The following is a 17,289-nucleotide window of genomic DNA, read 5'->3' as shown; positions in this document are numbered from 1 at the left end:
TGTGAAAGTTCTTGAAAGTGTCCAGAGGAGGGAAACAAAGCTGGTGAAAGGGCTAGAAAGAATGTCCTATGAGGAGTAGCTGAGTCATTTGTGCTTGCCTAGTTTGGACAGAAGGAGGTTGAGGGGTGACCTCATTGCTCTCTGGAGCTTTCTGAGGAGGGGAAGTAGAGAAAGAGATGCTCATGATCAATGTAGGTTCTTTCCAACTGAAATAGTCTATTCTCAAAATGTTTTTAGGAGTTTAAGATATAGGCATCCAAAGGACGGCATGAATTCTTACTAGACCTGTACAAAACTTGGCAGGTGTGACTTTCTGAATTTGCAACCTCTTTTTCCTCATCATCACAGGTTCTGTGGTTTTAGAGTTCAACTTTTGCTTTAAGTTTTCTAACTACCTGAATACAAGGCTTCATGAACCTGACTAATGATTTGCCTGAGTTAGTTTCATTAACTTTTGCTGTCCAGAATATTTTTTCCAGGAGAGTCAATCTCTTGTTTTCAAAATACGTGCTTCTTTAAAGAGGCAGAAAAAAAAATGTTTTGCTTAATTTGAATTTCCACAAAAGATGCATGGATTCCAAAATCTTTTTTTAATCTATGCCCGATAACTAGACTATATTTTAGTCAAAACTAAGTTTTAATTGATTTTCAGTTTAATTTAAAATGTCTTTCTATCTTGAGTGTTAGTGAATGTAATGATGTTTTTACTGAAAATATAAAACAATAGAACAGAATTAGAAAAAGAAAACATGTTGGTTGAGAACAATAGCAGTTTGGGCATCATTTCAGAAAAGCACTTAAATGTGTGATTAAAAGTAACTTCATTCAAGACAGACAGTAGACAATGCATGAGACAATGTAGAAGACTGTCTCAAAAAGTAAAAGATCCCAAGACAGTTAGAATTTGCAAGACAATAAAGACTCAAAAATCAAGCAGAGGGAAATTGACCAAGACTGAATGAGCAAAGTTTTTAAGCAACTAAGTTGTTTGGAAAGTTGTAATTGAAACCGGCAAGATGTGCTTCGAACTTTAAAAAAAATTATGTCTCGTATGTTCTATATGTGGTTATCCTCATGTAGTCCTACTAGCTGGAGATATCATTAGGCAATAAGGCAGTCTAAAAAATCATGATCAATTAAATAGAAAGCAATGGTTCAATCTTCCTGCTGAAAAAGAGGAAGAGAGAATGGAATGAAGGGAGCAGTTTTTAGATGAAAAACATATTAAGAAGAACAGAAACTTAAAAAAAAAGAAGGAAACATGTCAACATGTCCTCACACAAAACATACATGAGGTACCTGGAACACCTTGCCCAAGGATCCTGTAGACTTGATGAATTACTGAAGTTCGAGAAGTCCAGGAAAGTCCAGCTGTAACTATTAAATACAAAAGCCTCAGCCTATTTACTTTGACACTTAATATTGTTTCAGACACCCTAGAAACTTGCAGATGGATGTCAAACTTGAAAGAAACGTTTCCTTTCTTGACCACAGCTGGTGAGATAAACTTGGGTACTTCAAATGACACCACGCATTTATGCTTATGCATCAGATGTTTTCTTTAGCATGAACTGAATCTCTCTTGAGGTTCTATTGACTGTCTTGACTAGGCAGTTCATTAACCATATTTCAGTCTATTACCTATAATCAAAGCTTAGACATCTAGCTCACAGCTAAGCAGTTGCGTGGAGACATCCAAATGACAGTGTATTAATGTTTTGCTAAAAGCAACTACTTCTGGCTCAAGAAACCCCTAAATTGAAGACTGACAAGAACTGGGAAAATATTACAGGAAAAGATCAATGATTATTTTAGTCTTGTTGGTTTTGTAAATCCTTACTTAAGCAGCTCTTATTAGTCAATGGAGACAAATGATAGGTAAAGTAGATGAGATTGAGGGACCCTGAACTGTCTTAGTACAGCAACATAGATGCCCTTATGCTGTTCTCTGAGAATACATTGTGTTGTGTATTGCTAGGAGTTAAGAACAAATCAGCATAGCAAAAAAACAAGGAAAAAATTTTGTCAAGCAATCCAATGAAATCCAGGTGAGATCAGTAGAGAAGAAAAGGTTTTTTATGTCTGCTGTGTGAAACAAACTCTTCCTTCTGAAAGGGTTGGAGGCTTGTTAAAATAAAGAATTCGCTGGCTTCAAGTAGTACTTAAATTGTGTAATCTACTTTATACGAAGGCACAAACACATTCAAAATATCAAACAGATTAGTTTCCCCATTCTGTACCATTAGTTACCTCTACACTGAAAACTTTCTTTACATGAAAACTTTCTTTACATTATCTCTCAACCTTCCTTACTTTCCCACACTTTGTTTATATGATCCCTCAAGGTCCACTTATAGCAGAAATGCACATAGACCAAGAACACAGGTTTGATAACTGGCATACAACTATCTGTCCTCAGTAATGGCTAGCACACTCCCTAGCATGATTTTGATCCACACTTTCAGACAGAACCTAGGAGTCAGTTGAAGAAGAGAATATAACACAGACTGTTCTCAACAGGAGGGATGATTAATACCTTTTTCTTCTAGGAGTGAAAAGGAAAAGGAGTTTGCTCATCTGACTTTACAATTCCTTGATATTTGTCATCTAATCAGGACCTATCAATTTTATTTATTAATACAGATGTAACTGAGTGGTTTGGGGTTTTTTTTGGTTTGTATTTCCCCCCCCCCAGCAGCTCCAAGCTACCAGGGTACCAGAACATATCACAGGTTTATTCTCTTATCTTTGTGCTTTCCTTGTGCTTATTTCCATACTTGTTGTTATCTTTCATCTGTGTCTGACCCTACCATGAGCTTAAGGTGGTTAAGTCAATCTTAGTGTTCATACAAAGCTACATCATGTTTTCTATGAAGTAGATAGTTCAGGCATAGATCCTACAGATTCTGCTTCTCTAATCCTCTCCCCCCACAAACGTAGACAGTTTCTAGTAACAGCTGCATCATGATTGAGTACCAGGACAAAATATTTCCTGTAAATAATGCATGGGTTCTCAGAAAAGTGTGCACCAGGAAGAGTTATAGCTTCATCTGTAGAAGTATAAAAAAACCAAACCCTTTGGGGCAATAACATATTTTTATTCTTTTCTCGTAAATTGCCTAACCCAATGATATCCACTGGAATGGAGATGAAATAAATTCATGTTACCACGGTACAACACCAAAATATACACTGGGCTCTATGCACTAATATGTGTGCTACAGCAATAAATCTGGTAGTTAATCTGTTAAATATGCTGCCATTTTCTGTGAATACTTACATTTTTGCAATGACCGTTGATGTATTTGAAACAAGATTAAAGTGCAAACAATGAATTAAAGTCTTAATAACCTGACACAATGGAAGTAATTTCTCAGTTTACTACTACTAACACTCTAATAAGTCACAGACTCTTCACTGAAGTAACTTGGAAATTTGTGACTGGGAGTTGTAAGACAACTGTACCTAAATTCACACTAAGGATGCTATTGTGTGTTCATTTCTGTTTTTAATAAATTGTTTTCCAAAAGTTCCCAACTACATGCAGTGATTTCTATGGCTGTCTATACCCTAAAGGAGAAATGTTAACAGAGTCAATCCTTTTTTCCCTCTACTTTTTCAATAGTTATTTAACCTACATGCAGTTTTTAATTCAGCCAAGTCTACAAGTCCATGCAAAGTAAAAATTGCAAGCAAATAAAACTGTGAAATTCTGAGATAGAAAATTTAAGTGAATTGCAAGTTGACTTTCAGTTACACAACTGGAATAATGATTTTCTTTGAGAAATTATGTGGTTGGACTAATGAAGTGCTCTTTTAGATCCACAGGGAACATGTGTCACTTTTGCTTTAACAGAATCAAACATTTTCAGCAAGGCTTAACATTTCTTTCTTTGTGAAAGTCACGTTATGGAAAAGAAGATTTAAAAAAAAGGAGAAACATAGTTAAATCGTATTTCCTCTAGAAATATCAAATCCAAAATAAAATAACAGGAAATTAGGGAGCATTGCTCCGAACATTTAGTTTTATTATTGGTGTAGCTGACAGATAAGCAGTACACAGTCTTTTGCCCTTTAAAATAAGTACGTTGCACTTAAATAATGAAATCTAGTGATTTAATTCCTTTATGTGTTTGTTCCTGGAAACATACCACCTACTAAGTCAACAGAGGAACAGCTGAGCTGGAGACGAATTCCAAAGCTGTAATTTACAAAATGGTTTAGTAAAGTATATGCAAAACTGATTTCATTTTTTTTTTTACTGTAAAATATAAATAGGCAAAATATAGCATGCTACAGATGAAATTACATTAATTAATCTGTCATATGTTAGTTTACATAGAGATCTGGATGTTAATCAGAGAAAAGAGATTTTGGAGATGAAAGTAATTAATGAAAACTGATGGTATTTATGCATATGCCATATTAATGTGCAGTGTGATAAACTATTGTTCTTTGATATGCAATGAAAATATTTAAATAGTACAAATATCCTCATCTACCGCCAGCATCTGTGTCTCCTAGAATGCTTCCATCAACACTGCCTCTGTGTAATCTTAAACATCCGCTGGTCAGATTTTGTGACCAACACGTCTGTTCTAGAACAAGCAGCAATCACAAGTATTGAGGTCATGTTGCTGAGAACACAGCTGCGCTGGGTAGGGCACGTCTCAAGGATAAAGGACCACCGCCTCCCTAAGATCTTGCTCTATGGTGAACTTGCCACTGGCTGCCTCATGAGAGGAGCCCCGAAGAAAAGATACAAGGACTCCCTGAAACAACATCTCAGCCTTGGCCATATTGATCACCATAACTGGTCTACCCTGGCCTCCCATCGGGAGGTCTGGAGACACACCATCTATAACACAGCTGTCTCCTTTGAGAACACACGCAGGATCACCCTTGAGGAGAAAAGACAACGCAGAAAGAATCGTGTTTTGCAGAATATACCATCTAAGGAGTCTTTCTGCTGTGCCTTTTGCAATCGGATATGTCTGTCTCGTATTGGCCTCATAAGCCACCAGCGTGCTTGTAACAAACGTGGATAGAGCCTTCCCAAATCTTCGTCCACGAAGCCTAGCCATGATGATGACAAATATCCCCAATTTTAAAATAGATTTATTTAATTAATTAAAGGAGGAAATACCTTATTTCTGAATGTACTGAATACTATTTTTTTCTGTGTGTTGTATTGATTCACTATGTGGACTTAGGACTTTTAGAAACATTAACAGTCTGAACCTTCAGACAGAACTGTCTGAAAATGTATGTATACAATGGATGAAATATTTAGAACAGGTTAAAATTTAATTTCTCCCCAAAGGTTGCAAAAAATTACTACACCTAAAAAAATTTTCACTCAAACAAACATAATTATCCTCTTATATCAGATACATAAAAGGGACTTCTTTTCTGCAATTCCCAGATATATGTCAATACTAACTGCAGAATCCACAGAGGCACAGACATGCCACTAGAAGGAATTTTTGACTGTACTATTTGCTTCTGTGCAAACTTTTTTGTGGGATCTATAAAATTATTTATACTTTGTCTCCCTTATCAGTGAAAAGCAATAGGTGTTTGTTGGTTTTTTCCCCCCCCTCTTCCTTTTTTTCAGAATGAGCAATTATTTGTGGAATACTATTTTACTCCATGTATCCCCACGCGACGATTTATCATAGAATTAAGGTAAAGACTTTCCTTCTGACAAAAGAAGATTGATCAACCCACATAATTTTTATCAAAAGAGGGCAAAACAAGCAAATATTTACTTCAACACATTATATTTATAGAAAAACAGCTTGGTAGAAACTTTGAAGATGTGCTCATACAATTAAGTAAAAGGCCCAGTTCCTGACTATTCATGCTATTTAGTTCCTAAAACGGGTCCTTTTAATGATTTTGGTCTTTGCCAGCTACTACAGTTCCAGATGATGGTTGGGCATAGCTCCTGAGATAACTTATGACAGGAATATTTCCTATAAGTTTGGGCACAGTCACCATCGCTTTTGGGTGTAAGAGGATTTAGCTGTGTGGATGTGAGCCAAACTGCACCTGTGATTTTATGCCTTGCTCTTGTTTCAGTTTACAGTGGAAATATAGCCAGAGGGATGGTCTCATCCATCTTTGCACCCCTAAGAAAGAACAGTTAAATGTAAAATAGCTCTTGAAGATATTTGTGTAAAGTGGTGTACTGGATCTGGCTGAGATGAAGTTATTTCAGCAACTTCTATGTTGCTGTGGTTTGGATTTATGACCAAAACAGTGTTGATCACACACCAGTGTTTTACATATTGCTGGACAGCGTCTGCATAGGTCAGTGCTTTCTCTGTTTCTCACTCTGTCCCACAAGTGAGTGGGCTAACAGTGGGCAAGAGGCTGGTAGGGGACATAGCTGGGTCAGCTGACCAGAGGGATAACTCAAACTGTATGGCATCATATTAATCAATAAAATTGGGTGGGTGTAGCATAGGGGCTCTTTCTGAAGTAGCTATTGCTCAGAGACCAATTGGGCATCAGTTTGCTGGTGGGAAGAGATGAGTAATTGCCCTTGCATCACTTGCTGTTTTGTAATGTGTTTTTTATTTTTTTCACACCATTCTTTTTCATTTCCTTATTAAAATGTTGACTTATGAGTTATTCTCGATTTGACCATTCTAGGTCTTTCCCTTATCCCACAGTAGGGAGAATGAGTGGGCAACTGGATGAGGGCTTAGCTCCCAGCCAGGATCAGCTGATAACAACTAGTTTTCAAACCCTGCAGTGATGGAGTTGTACAACCTCACTAGAAATCTAGATTAGGGCTGCCTTTTTAGAAAGGTTTTGTCTTTTTTTCCCTGATGTATAGTTTAACTCTTCCTGCTCCAACTTGAAAACCCTCCAATTCTTGCCCTATCCACAGTGCGTATAAATGCAACTGTATTATTACTTGTAAATATTTTTTGCAGAGAAATCTAGAGGTTGTTATGAATGAAGTATGATTGGAAATATGTGTTTGAAAACACCAAAAGAAACTGTACGTCATGGGGTTGTAAGAGTGGCCCATATTGATAAGAGATGTCTCATCAGTGAAGAACTCACATACAAGCTCCAGGAGGATGCCAACAGGGTTACAGCATATCATATATATCAGTCTTTTTAGCCTGTCAGGAAAACTTGGTGTACCGAAGAAGGGAAAGCAGTAAAATGACCTATGATTTAGGGAAGCTGAGTTAAGCAAGATTCTGGGAGAAATGACCACCCAGCTGTTGACTCCTACAGTGTATGAAAGATCTGTCAAAAAATTGGTTTGTTGCCACCAATAAGACAAAAAAAAAAAAAAAGATAAGGACAAGGACTCATACCTTGTTCTCCATTGTACACAAACAGAGACCTGAACAGACCACTTGGAGCATGTGAGTATGTTGAGTGAATGAAATTTATGAAAGTAAAAGTGTGAAAAATAAATCTATTTGCATATGTCATGTGTGTGCATGTGTGTGTGTGTGAAAATCACCTTCCTTTTATAGAAGGCCTTTGAATTTGATTACACTAATTTCACTACAAGTCCTCTGTGAGCTACCGTGACACATTTGAAGGCTGTTATCACAGCAAAGTCCAGGTTTTCTTTCTCTGATTCTGCTACCCAAATATTTTAATTTTTTTCCATAGGTCATGTTTTCTAGAGTTTGCTAGTTCCCAGTATTCCCGTGTCCTGTCTGGTTCACGTCCATTCCTGAAATTGCGCCTGTATAAAAGTGACATCTAGATGTCTGGGCTAATGGGTCAGACCATATCTGCAAGTTGGTAAGAACTGGAGTACTTCAGAGACTCTGTTTTGAGCAGGAGGTTCAGCTACAGTTTCCTTCTAATCTTAATTATCTTATGTTTCTTTGGATCAATGCTCAAAGTAAATAATTAGAAGGAGAATAAAGAAAGCAAAAACTCTGTTAAAAAAAGTTTGTATGCCATTGTGGTTTGTCCCAACAGAGAAGCTGTTTCTCCACAATACTGCAAGAAATGTTGGCAAATGTTCATTTTGCAGTCCATAATAATCCTTGAGGCCTTTTCTGCAAAACAGGTTATTTCTTGTTTTGCATTTGTATCACAGGATTTCACTGCCACCATACATTCCCTTCCTCCTGCTGAGTTATATTTAACTTAAGCATAGTACTAAAATAGATATTTTTTTTTTCATTTATCCTATGTTCCAAAGGACCTGTACACCTAGGGCTTCATAACATCTGAAAATTTAATAAAGCTGTTCTTTCTTCTACTGTCATGAGTAAAAAAAATTGTAGAGCCTTGGATAGATTTTTGTGATATCACACAATAAACGTTTCTTCATTCTGACAAGGAGTAACAGGTAATTCTTTTCTAAAATGTTTTTTCACGAATTTCGTATCAGTATTACAGTTTTTTAACGTGGACAGTATTTCCCTTGATTATTTATAGTACTGTCATGTGATAATGTCCAAAGCCCTTCTAAAATAAAGAGGTATAGCAACACTATTCTCCCTACATTCACGGGATGCATTAAAATGGAAAAGATGTTTAATGGGAGAGTTCTAGTTTCTGTTCATATCTATATTGTTACCAATTACAGACTGCTAGAGTTCAGTATTTCTGAAAATTCATGTTTTCTGGTTGTATTAATGATAAAGATTAATAGGAAGTGCTGCCTGTCTCTTTAAATTAAAAGCAATTTAGCAGTACAGAGTGCTGACATCACTTTAATTCACTTTAACTCTCTCATATTCAACAAAAGCAAATGGAAGGTCCTATACCTGGAAAATAATAACTCCATGCACCAGTACAGGCTGGGGGCTGACCTGTTGGAAAGCAGCTCTTTGGAGAAAGACCTGGAGGTCCTTATGGAGAACAAACTGTCCATGAGCCACTAGTGTGCCCTTGTGGCCAAGAATGCCAGTGTATCCTGGGGTGCACTAGGAAAAGTATTGCCAGCAGGTCAAGGGAGGTGATCCTGCCACTCTACTCAGCCCTGGTGAGGCCACATCTGGAGGGCTGTTTCCAATTCTGGGCTCCTCAGTACAAGAGAGACATGGAGCTCCTGGAGTGAATCCAGCAGACAAAGATGAATAAGGGACTGGAGTATCTATTTCACAAAGAAAAGCTGAAGGAGCTCAGTCTATTAATTCTCAAGAAGACATGACTGAGGGGGGACCTTATCAGTGTATATAAATCAAGATGTAGTCAGGCTCTTCTCGGTGGTGCCAAACAAGAGGACAAGAGGAAACAGGCAGAAAGTGATGCATGGGAAGTTCCACCTGAATATGAGGAAGAACTTCTTTACTGTGTGTGTGACTGTGAACTAGAACAGATTGACCAAAGAGGCTGTGGAGTCTCTATTGCTGGAGATATTCAAGAATCATCTGGATTTCCTGTGCAATGTGCTTTAGGACGACCCTGTTGAACCTGGAGTTTAGACTAGATGACCCACTATGGGTCATCCAACCTCATCCATTCTGTGATTCTGTGATTCACAATCAGTTTTCAATTGCAACTAACTGGACTATTCTCTACAAAACACTTTCAAGTTAACATAACATGAATCTTTACTCAGTTGTATTCAAAGTACAGTGATATTTTTGCTATGATGTGTACTTTCTTAGCAGTGAAAAAGCTTTGGTGTGCAGAGTACTGAAACTAAAGAGTACCAAACATTTCTATTGACCCTGCATTGATACCAGCATCCAGGGATAAACTACCATTTATACAAGATAGACACTAAGGAAAGTAAAAATAAGGAAGACAGACTTCTCACAAAATCATTTAGCTGCAGAATCTTGGACTAAAGGCCAGAAACAACTTCCTTCTATTCTATACTAAATTCTGAATTATTTTCTCATAGAATGCAATGTCATATTTTGTCAATGATGAGGTCCAATATGTCATTTTTCCCAGCTACAATTAAAATTTCTGAAGAGTCAAAGACATCATGTCATATCACTTGATGTCCATGTACACCATTAGCTGCAATGCTTGACAGTGCTCAGAAGCAACTGGAAGAAAGAGCAGGAGTGTGCCTTCAGTCTTTTACTTTACTATTTATCCACCAGAAGGGGAAAAATCAGTAGTAACAGAAAAAGTTGCTTTGCAACTCATTTTGCTAAAAATCAGAAAAGGCATAATCTTTAAAGAACACAGAAAAGATGCTGTAAAGTTGGGTTGTTGCTCTAAGCAGAGCCACAGGTCGTGAGTAAACTGCATCATTACTGATGGACCTGTACTTTAGAGAGACTACCGAGGCTTTTTTTTCCCTGCTCAAACTTTGGCATAAGGAAAGGCACAAGGAAGCTGTTTGCTGTTGGATTAAAATAAAGGGCAAAGGGGACTGAGCCTGATAATTACCTGGTGATTATTCCCTTGATTGCCTTGTTCCATGTCTCTTTGGCAGAGATCAAAAGACATGTACCTATAGCCCATCACTACAATCCCAGATGGAGACACTGCAAAGAGCTGATCCTCAGCAGTGCTACTGGTAAACTTTCCCAGAGCTCCAACTCTACTCAAGTCACCTGCTGTGTCCTACCTTATTTTGATAGAGTTTCAAATACTGCACAGATTGGGAAAGGACACTGGCAGGTAAGGTAAAACTCCTTACCTTCCTGCCTAGGCATATCCAAAAGAGAATTTAATGCTTACAAAAAGGCTTTCTGAGGAAAACTGCCACCATTAAAGAGGATGAAATGTTGCAGTTTGCAACTGGTGATAACCTACCTTGTTTGATAACAGAGGATTTCCCAGGCTTTTAATGCCTCTGCAGTAATGAAAAATGTGAGAAGCCTCACCTTAAACACAAGGACTATTTTTTAGAAGAGTGCTGGGAGTTCTGCTGGTAAAAATACCAAAACAAATACCTTCTTTTGAGATATTTGTTAAAAAAAAATGTGAGGAGACCAGTCTAATTTTTCCTCCTGTTTTCAGTCTGTTTCTATTTAAGGGTTGGCAAGCACAGACATACAGTTATTTTTTTGGTTAAAAAGCATAGCTACTTCTGTGTTTATTTCCTCCTAAGTAAAACTGATTGCACAAGAAAGGAAAAAAGGTTCTCCTTTCATTTAATTTTCAATGAATGTCTTGCTGATGCTTTGCAAAGAAGAGGTCAATATCTGCCCCAGGGAGCCCAGTCTCACAGTGCAAGAAACATGAATCTGAACAAGGTGGGTAACAAGGGCAAAGATACCTGAAAGAATGCATCTTTCTGCTGCTTGTGGGATGCATTTTGCAGCTCAGCATTCACACATCACGAGGTGCTGACAACTGTAGGAGTTCAGCTAATGATGTGGTGCTTTTTTAAAACTTCTCAGTGGTAGAGACAAAGATATACTCAATAAACAAAAACCTGTTCTCAATGTAAAGTTAAAAAAAAAGAAGAAACATGAGATAGAGATCTTCTTTGTACTGTTCAGTTTCCCTATTTACAAGAAAGAAGAGAATTCTGTCATCTCTTCTTTCATAGGACTTTGGTGGTCAACTGCAACAGCTGTAAGCATTTGATACTATAAATTGGAAATAATCTGTCAGATTATTTACATTTTTCTGAAAATCTTTTTGAGAAGTTGAGGACATAAAAAAGCACTGAATTTTCCCCAGTGGATTCCTCTCCCTTCCAAGTACTTTCTTCATTTCTGAAACTTCAGTAAATAGAAAATCTCTGAAATTTCTGTCAAGATCTGAAACCAGATCCATCCACCCTGTGGTCAGGTACTTCTGTGCATTGCTTTCATGGGAGCCTCATTCACTCTAAAGTTCACAGACAAGATGTAGCTCTGTGAGCTGTCTACTGTCTTCCTTCCCTATAGATAAGGGAAAGCTGTGGCACTGTATAGCACCACACGGTGTTTTTGGCAACAGTTTTTCAAATTAGGCTTGAATCTTCAAAGCCAAATGGTGCAATAGAGTTGTGTCCTGACAATATTTCAAGACAGAGCATTAAAAAGTCCATCCCATACATCAGTATTCTTACCAAAATAGCTAATTGAGTTGCAGCAGATACAGGAAGTGCAACTGAATCAAAACTAATGTTTATTTTGAACTTAAATGCTTACTACATCCAGTCCTCGGGTCCCTATTACAAGAAAGACATGGACCTGTTTGAATTGGTTCAGAGAAGGGCCAGAAAAAGTGATCAGAGGGCTGGAATGTATCTTATATGAAACTGAGGGCTCTTCAGCCTGGAGAAGAGAAGGCTCCAGAGAGACCTTAGACATGCCCTCCAATACCTAAAAGGGGCCAACAAGAAAGCCTGAAAGGGACTTTTATAAGGTCAAGCAGTGACAGGACAAGAGGATATGGTTTTAAACTGAAAGAGGGTAGATTTAAATTGCACATAATGGTGACATTTTTAAGGATGAGGGTAGTGAGAGACTGGAACAGGCTGTCCAAAGAAGTTGTGGGTGCCCCATCCCTGGAAGCTTTCAAGGCCAGGGTAGGTGAGGCTTTGAGCAGCCTTATCCACTGAAAGATGTCCCTCTCCACAGCAAGTGAGGCTTGGATTAGGTGATCTTTAAACACTAGTTTCAAATCAAACCACTTGATTCTATGATTCCATAAACATGATGTTATAGACCTACCTGCTCCAAGAATGCTATAAGAAATAAACATTATGCCTCCAGAAGTTCCCAACCTCTGGAGTTATACTATATTCACCATATCAGCTTGCAGGAAAGAAGCTGTTTTGAAACAACATCTGATAAGGATCTAAGAAAGAAGAATAAAGGGAAGAGTTTGCAGATGATAGTTAATAAGGAAAGACTGAAGCTAAAAGGTGTTATAACTGAACAGGAAAAAAATATTATCTAATGATATTTATATCATAGATAGAAAAAACATGATAGAAAAAAACTTCTTTTCTTTCTCTATATGCCTCAACACTAAAGAAGGTTACTTAGATACTGGATTATTGACAATGAGATGTCTGGATATACAGGAGAAGCTTCCTCACTCGTAGAAAAGTGGAAGTAACAGAATGATGGATATAGTGTTCCATTTAAAAAGCAGAATAATCTCTGTGTAGGTAAGTGCAGCAGAAAGATACCAGGTGAGTAGTCTCAATTGTTGTTAACCCTCAGGTTGCTGCACAATTGAGCCTTGATTCCTGCTCCCAATTACACAAGCATGAGTGTAGAATACTCCAGAAAAGTTCACAGCTGCTTTTAACTCAATTTAGCTGAATCAGACCGTATTTTTTGAGACCCGATCCACCATTATATTATTGCTCGTTCTTCTACTTTAGTAGAATTTCCAGCTTTTTTTTTTACATGTGTCTCAAAATCATAGAACAATTTTGAGATAATAGAGAACTCTGTGGGTTAGCACTGTCTAAGGAATTGATACTTCTTTCCACAAAATAAGGAATAAAACCTTCCAAAGACAGATTTTAGACTGACTCCTAAGAGGAAGTCTTTGCTCTGGCAAAATTATTTGTCTTTTATCTGTTGATTTTGTTGGATTTATATCCCAGGATATCCTTTCCTCACTAATAGAACCTTTCAAAGAACTGTTTGGTCATATTGTATAAAATTATCAATTTGATCTAGTATCATTAATTTAGAATACTGTAAAAGTGAGACCATATGTATATTTTGAAAGCTGAGATTTTCCTTTAGTGACATAATATTTTTGCTACAGGAAGGCGTTCAGAATGCGAAGAGCTTTACTTCAATGTTCCAGGGAAGACTGCTTACATACTTTTAAATAACAAATCCTTTGGAAAATTTGAAACTTGTATTTATCATTTAATGGTCAAATGTCATCCGGAACAAACAAGAAAGGGCTATAACCTGTCTAGCCAAGTTGTTTATAAATTATAGATGTTTTGTTCAATCAAGATGAACTATCTTTTTTTTTAAACCTTTCTTCCTTCACTTTTGTGTCTGGTCTGCTGAAAACTGTTTATTTTAAACTAAACCTTGAAGTGATTACTCAAGATTCAAATCAATTACTTTTAGTTTTAAAGTCAGTAAAAAGTTTCTTTCAGCACCACAAGAAAAAAAACTGAGTTTTACTTTCCCCAATATAAAGGCCAAATAAGCTTTGGTGAAGAACAGCTGAAGGGAATCACGCAGATTTTGAGAGGTGTTTGGCCAGGCTGGGAAGCTGCTGTGAAGAGTGAGGATGTTCTTGACAGGCAAAGTAGACATTGGGACCCTGAGGACACCAAGCCTCCCCTGAGACCTCTGTCCATAGCCAAGGGACTCTCAGAGGCTCAGCCTTGATCTATGGTTCCTGACAGTCCACCAAAACATCCATGAAGACCCTGGTGTACTGCCTTTGGTAGCAGCAGCAAAAGCAGAGGACTGTGCCAATAGGAAAAGAGACCAGCTTTTTAGGCAGTGCACAGTGCTAAAACATCTGATGTCTGAAGCTTCTGGCAAGGGTGAAAAGGTCAGCTTTGGTGTAAGATTCCTGCCTTGGATTCAGCTCAGTGCATTTTTTGGGGAAAATCAACACTTCCTAAAGATTGTTGTTTCCTATGTTCATTTTGAAATTGATGTTGGCAGCAGGAACGAGTGGACTCAGAACTTTACAAAAAAAAGTTTAACACTTTTAGTGGTGATTCATTTATTTGATGGTAGAACATCTTTATTTATTCTACTTTTTTTCCTGAGGATAATCCTCTAAAGGCAGAAGATTTAGACCTATATTCCATTTAAAGAACTCTTTAAATAAATATAAAAAATATAAAGTCTATTTTCTTAATCAGTCTTTTGCTGGGGGAGGAGTATGGGCAATGCAGGGAGGAGGAAAATATAGCCTGCTTTAATGCAAATAGTAAAATTTCTGAAAGCACGAACAGATGCCAGTCCAATCAATACTAGGAAAATGAACCAAGAAATCATGTCCAAAGTCAACAGAGGGATTTAAATCTTCATAATCTCAAAGTGAATCGCTTATAGTGTTCTTAATTACATATTGTATCCTGGAGCTGTTAATTCAAAATAAATATGTGATGCTGAAGTAGGTATGTGATATTGTAAGTTATACTTTTTGCCTAAATGATTTACCCAATATAATATTCAAATTCTACAGATAAAACCAACATTTCTATAAATATACCACTTGTGTAGGAAGCTCAATCCTAGGTATTATTAATGTGGGTCTTGAAGAGCTGTCTTTGCTATTTATGTTTCCTGACCACTGAGGACAGGACTGGGAGGTTAGAGCAGGCAATCCCTTGCCAGTCAATGATGGCATCTCCTCTGAAGGTTCCCTTTATCTCCTTCCTGACTTCAGCTATGAAGGAGACCTTTGTTACAGATTGTGCTTTTGTATTGCTCGCAGTCTTCCTTCGATATGAGCTGCGTGTTCTCTCCAAATTTTTAACTTCTGGCCACTTCAAAAGGATGTGAAATAATAATACTAAAGATTTCCTTGGGTTTTCAGCCATGTTCTGGAGCATTTTGGTATTCGCTTTTCTTCTTCACTTTTTAGCATCAATTCCACTATTTTAATACTTGCTCTGGCACTGCAGTGTTCATTGTATGAATTCACTCTTGTCATGCTTTCATCTCACTTTTCTGGCCTCTGTCTTATTCCCCAGAACTTTCCAAAACCTTGCATGACCCTACGGATTGAACTGCTTGTCTGTCTACTTTTGGCATTCCCAAAAGTGATGTATAAGTGCTTTATACACATCATATTCTCAGAAATCTCAAGCCACACTACCTGTTCCGTGTACTTGACTATTTTGATCTGATTAATTTCACCTATTTGTGGTACGTAATACAGATCCTTCAGGCAGCAATGTAGTCACCCATGACTTCATTTATAGTTAATGGAAGGTAGCAAAGATCTGGCCAGAGCAAATTAGGATGCTGTAAAATAATGTTATAGGCAGCAGCACATTTTCTTTCTTCAGTGCATATCTAAGAACCTAATGTCACTGCAAGCCTAAGTGAAATCCCTATAGTGAAGTGGTATGAATGCACTAGTTACTGCTTGATTTGGATTTTCTTCTAATTCGTCTTCATGTGATGAGGAAAGACCTTTATGTCCCCAGACTTAAGCTGTATATTCATGAGGGATAACTGTACTTGCTTGGTTGTTAGGAGTTTTTTTCCTGGATGTCATCACATTACTTGTTCCTACTTTATTTGCATTAGTATTAGTATTTGTATCCCTATTTGCCTTAGCATTTAAAATTTAAAAACTGCAAATAAAATAATGGGATTTTTATATTGCTACATAATGTGTGAAAAATAAGAATATATCATGGATTTATGTTTTATTTTTGTACCACAAGTGTCTTTTAGTAGAAGCTGATTCAACCTAAAGTATAACATTTTCAGGTACATTAATGCCAGATATGAAAGTCACAATAATTTAAAAATATTCCTAGCAGAGATTTTTGAGGAAAATGTATCTGGAAGAATTTACCTGAATATATATTTCCTGAAGCAATCTCACCATATTACAATATTTTGATCATGTGTGTATATACTCAGACACTTGTGTCTGAAATATATTTAATAACGTGAAATGCCATTGTTTTTCAAAATAACAAGGCTGGACAAATAAAAGAGGAAAATGAGCTCCTTGGTTCATATCCACAGAAAGAGTTATTTTGTGTAATCTACAGAAACCTAGGAATAAATGCATATGTACACACCGGGATACTCTTTGGTTCATTTCCTCTTTTTCAATTTCATTTAAGAATTTATATTTTATTTTGCTGAAAGCTAGATTGCTACCACAAACTGCCAGGCTAAATGCAAAGTGTCATTCGACATCTGCTTTGTTTCATTGTCTGACTGACAGTGTTTGCTGAAGCCCATACTCTCTTATCCAAAACATTGATTTGTATTCAGGAAGTATATGAATCATCTTAGGCTGTTAGACTTAGGAACTTAGCTCTTCTTTTTTTTTTTTTTTTTAAATGGATATGTTTGGTAAGTTACAAGCAGCCTGGAAATATCTTGCTAGTAGAAAACAGTTGTCAAATGTTAAGTTCAAATCCCCAGCCAGAATATCATAAATGCTGTTCAGTGAAAGTGGCGGAGACTCACGAAAAAATGATCAGTCAAGCAAAGTGTGCAGCAACTTCAGTTTCTTTTGAATGAGGCAGAAGTTACTCAGCAGATGACTAGAAATATCCAATACATAACAGAAGAAGCCCAAATGAAAGAATTTTTGAGGATCTGGTAACTCATTTTACTTGTTCTGAGATTGTTTAGCAGGACTTCTCAAATGATGTTCCAAAAAAGAAGAGAACAATCCCACGATAATTAGTAAGTCAACACCACAAAAGATTTAGTCTTTTAGAAAATATATTAAATGAGTTCTTCT

At 37.1% G+C, this 17,289-nt stretch overlaps 1 protein-coding gene across 1 annotated transcript in view; it reads right to left on the bottom strand.

Annotated features, from left to right (window-relative positions):
• The window catches only part of GPC5 (glypican 5), a 627,762-nt gene that overhangs the window by 30,431 nt on the left and 580,042 nt on the right, over positions 1 to 17,289 (bottom strand). The window lies entirely within an intron of this gene.

Source organism: Manacus vitellinus, unplaced genomic scaffold, assembly GCF_001715985.3.
Source record: "Manacus vitellinus isolate BGI_N305 unplaced genomic scaffold, ASM171598v3 scaffold_2_pilon, whole genome shotgun sequence".
Lineage (NCBI taxonomy): Eukaryota > Metazoa > Chordata > Aves > Passeriformes > Pipridae > Manacus > Manacus vitellinus.
Note: the sequence above shows the minus strand (reverse complement) of the source record. Positions and strands in the feature narration are given on the sequence as shown.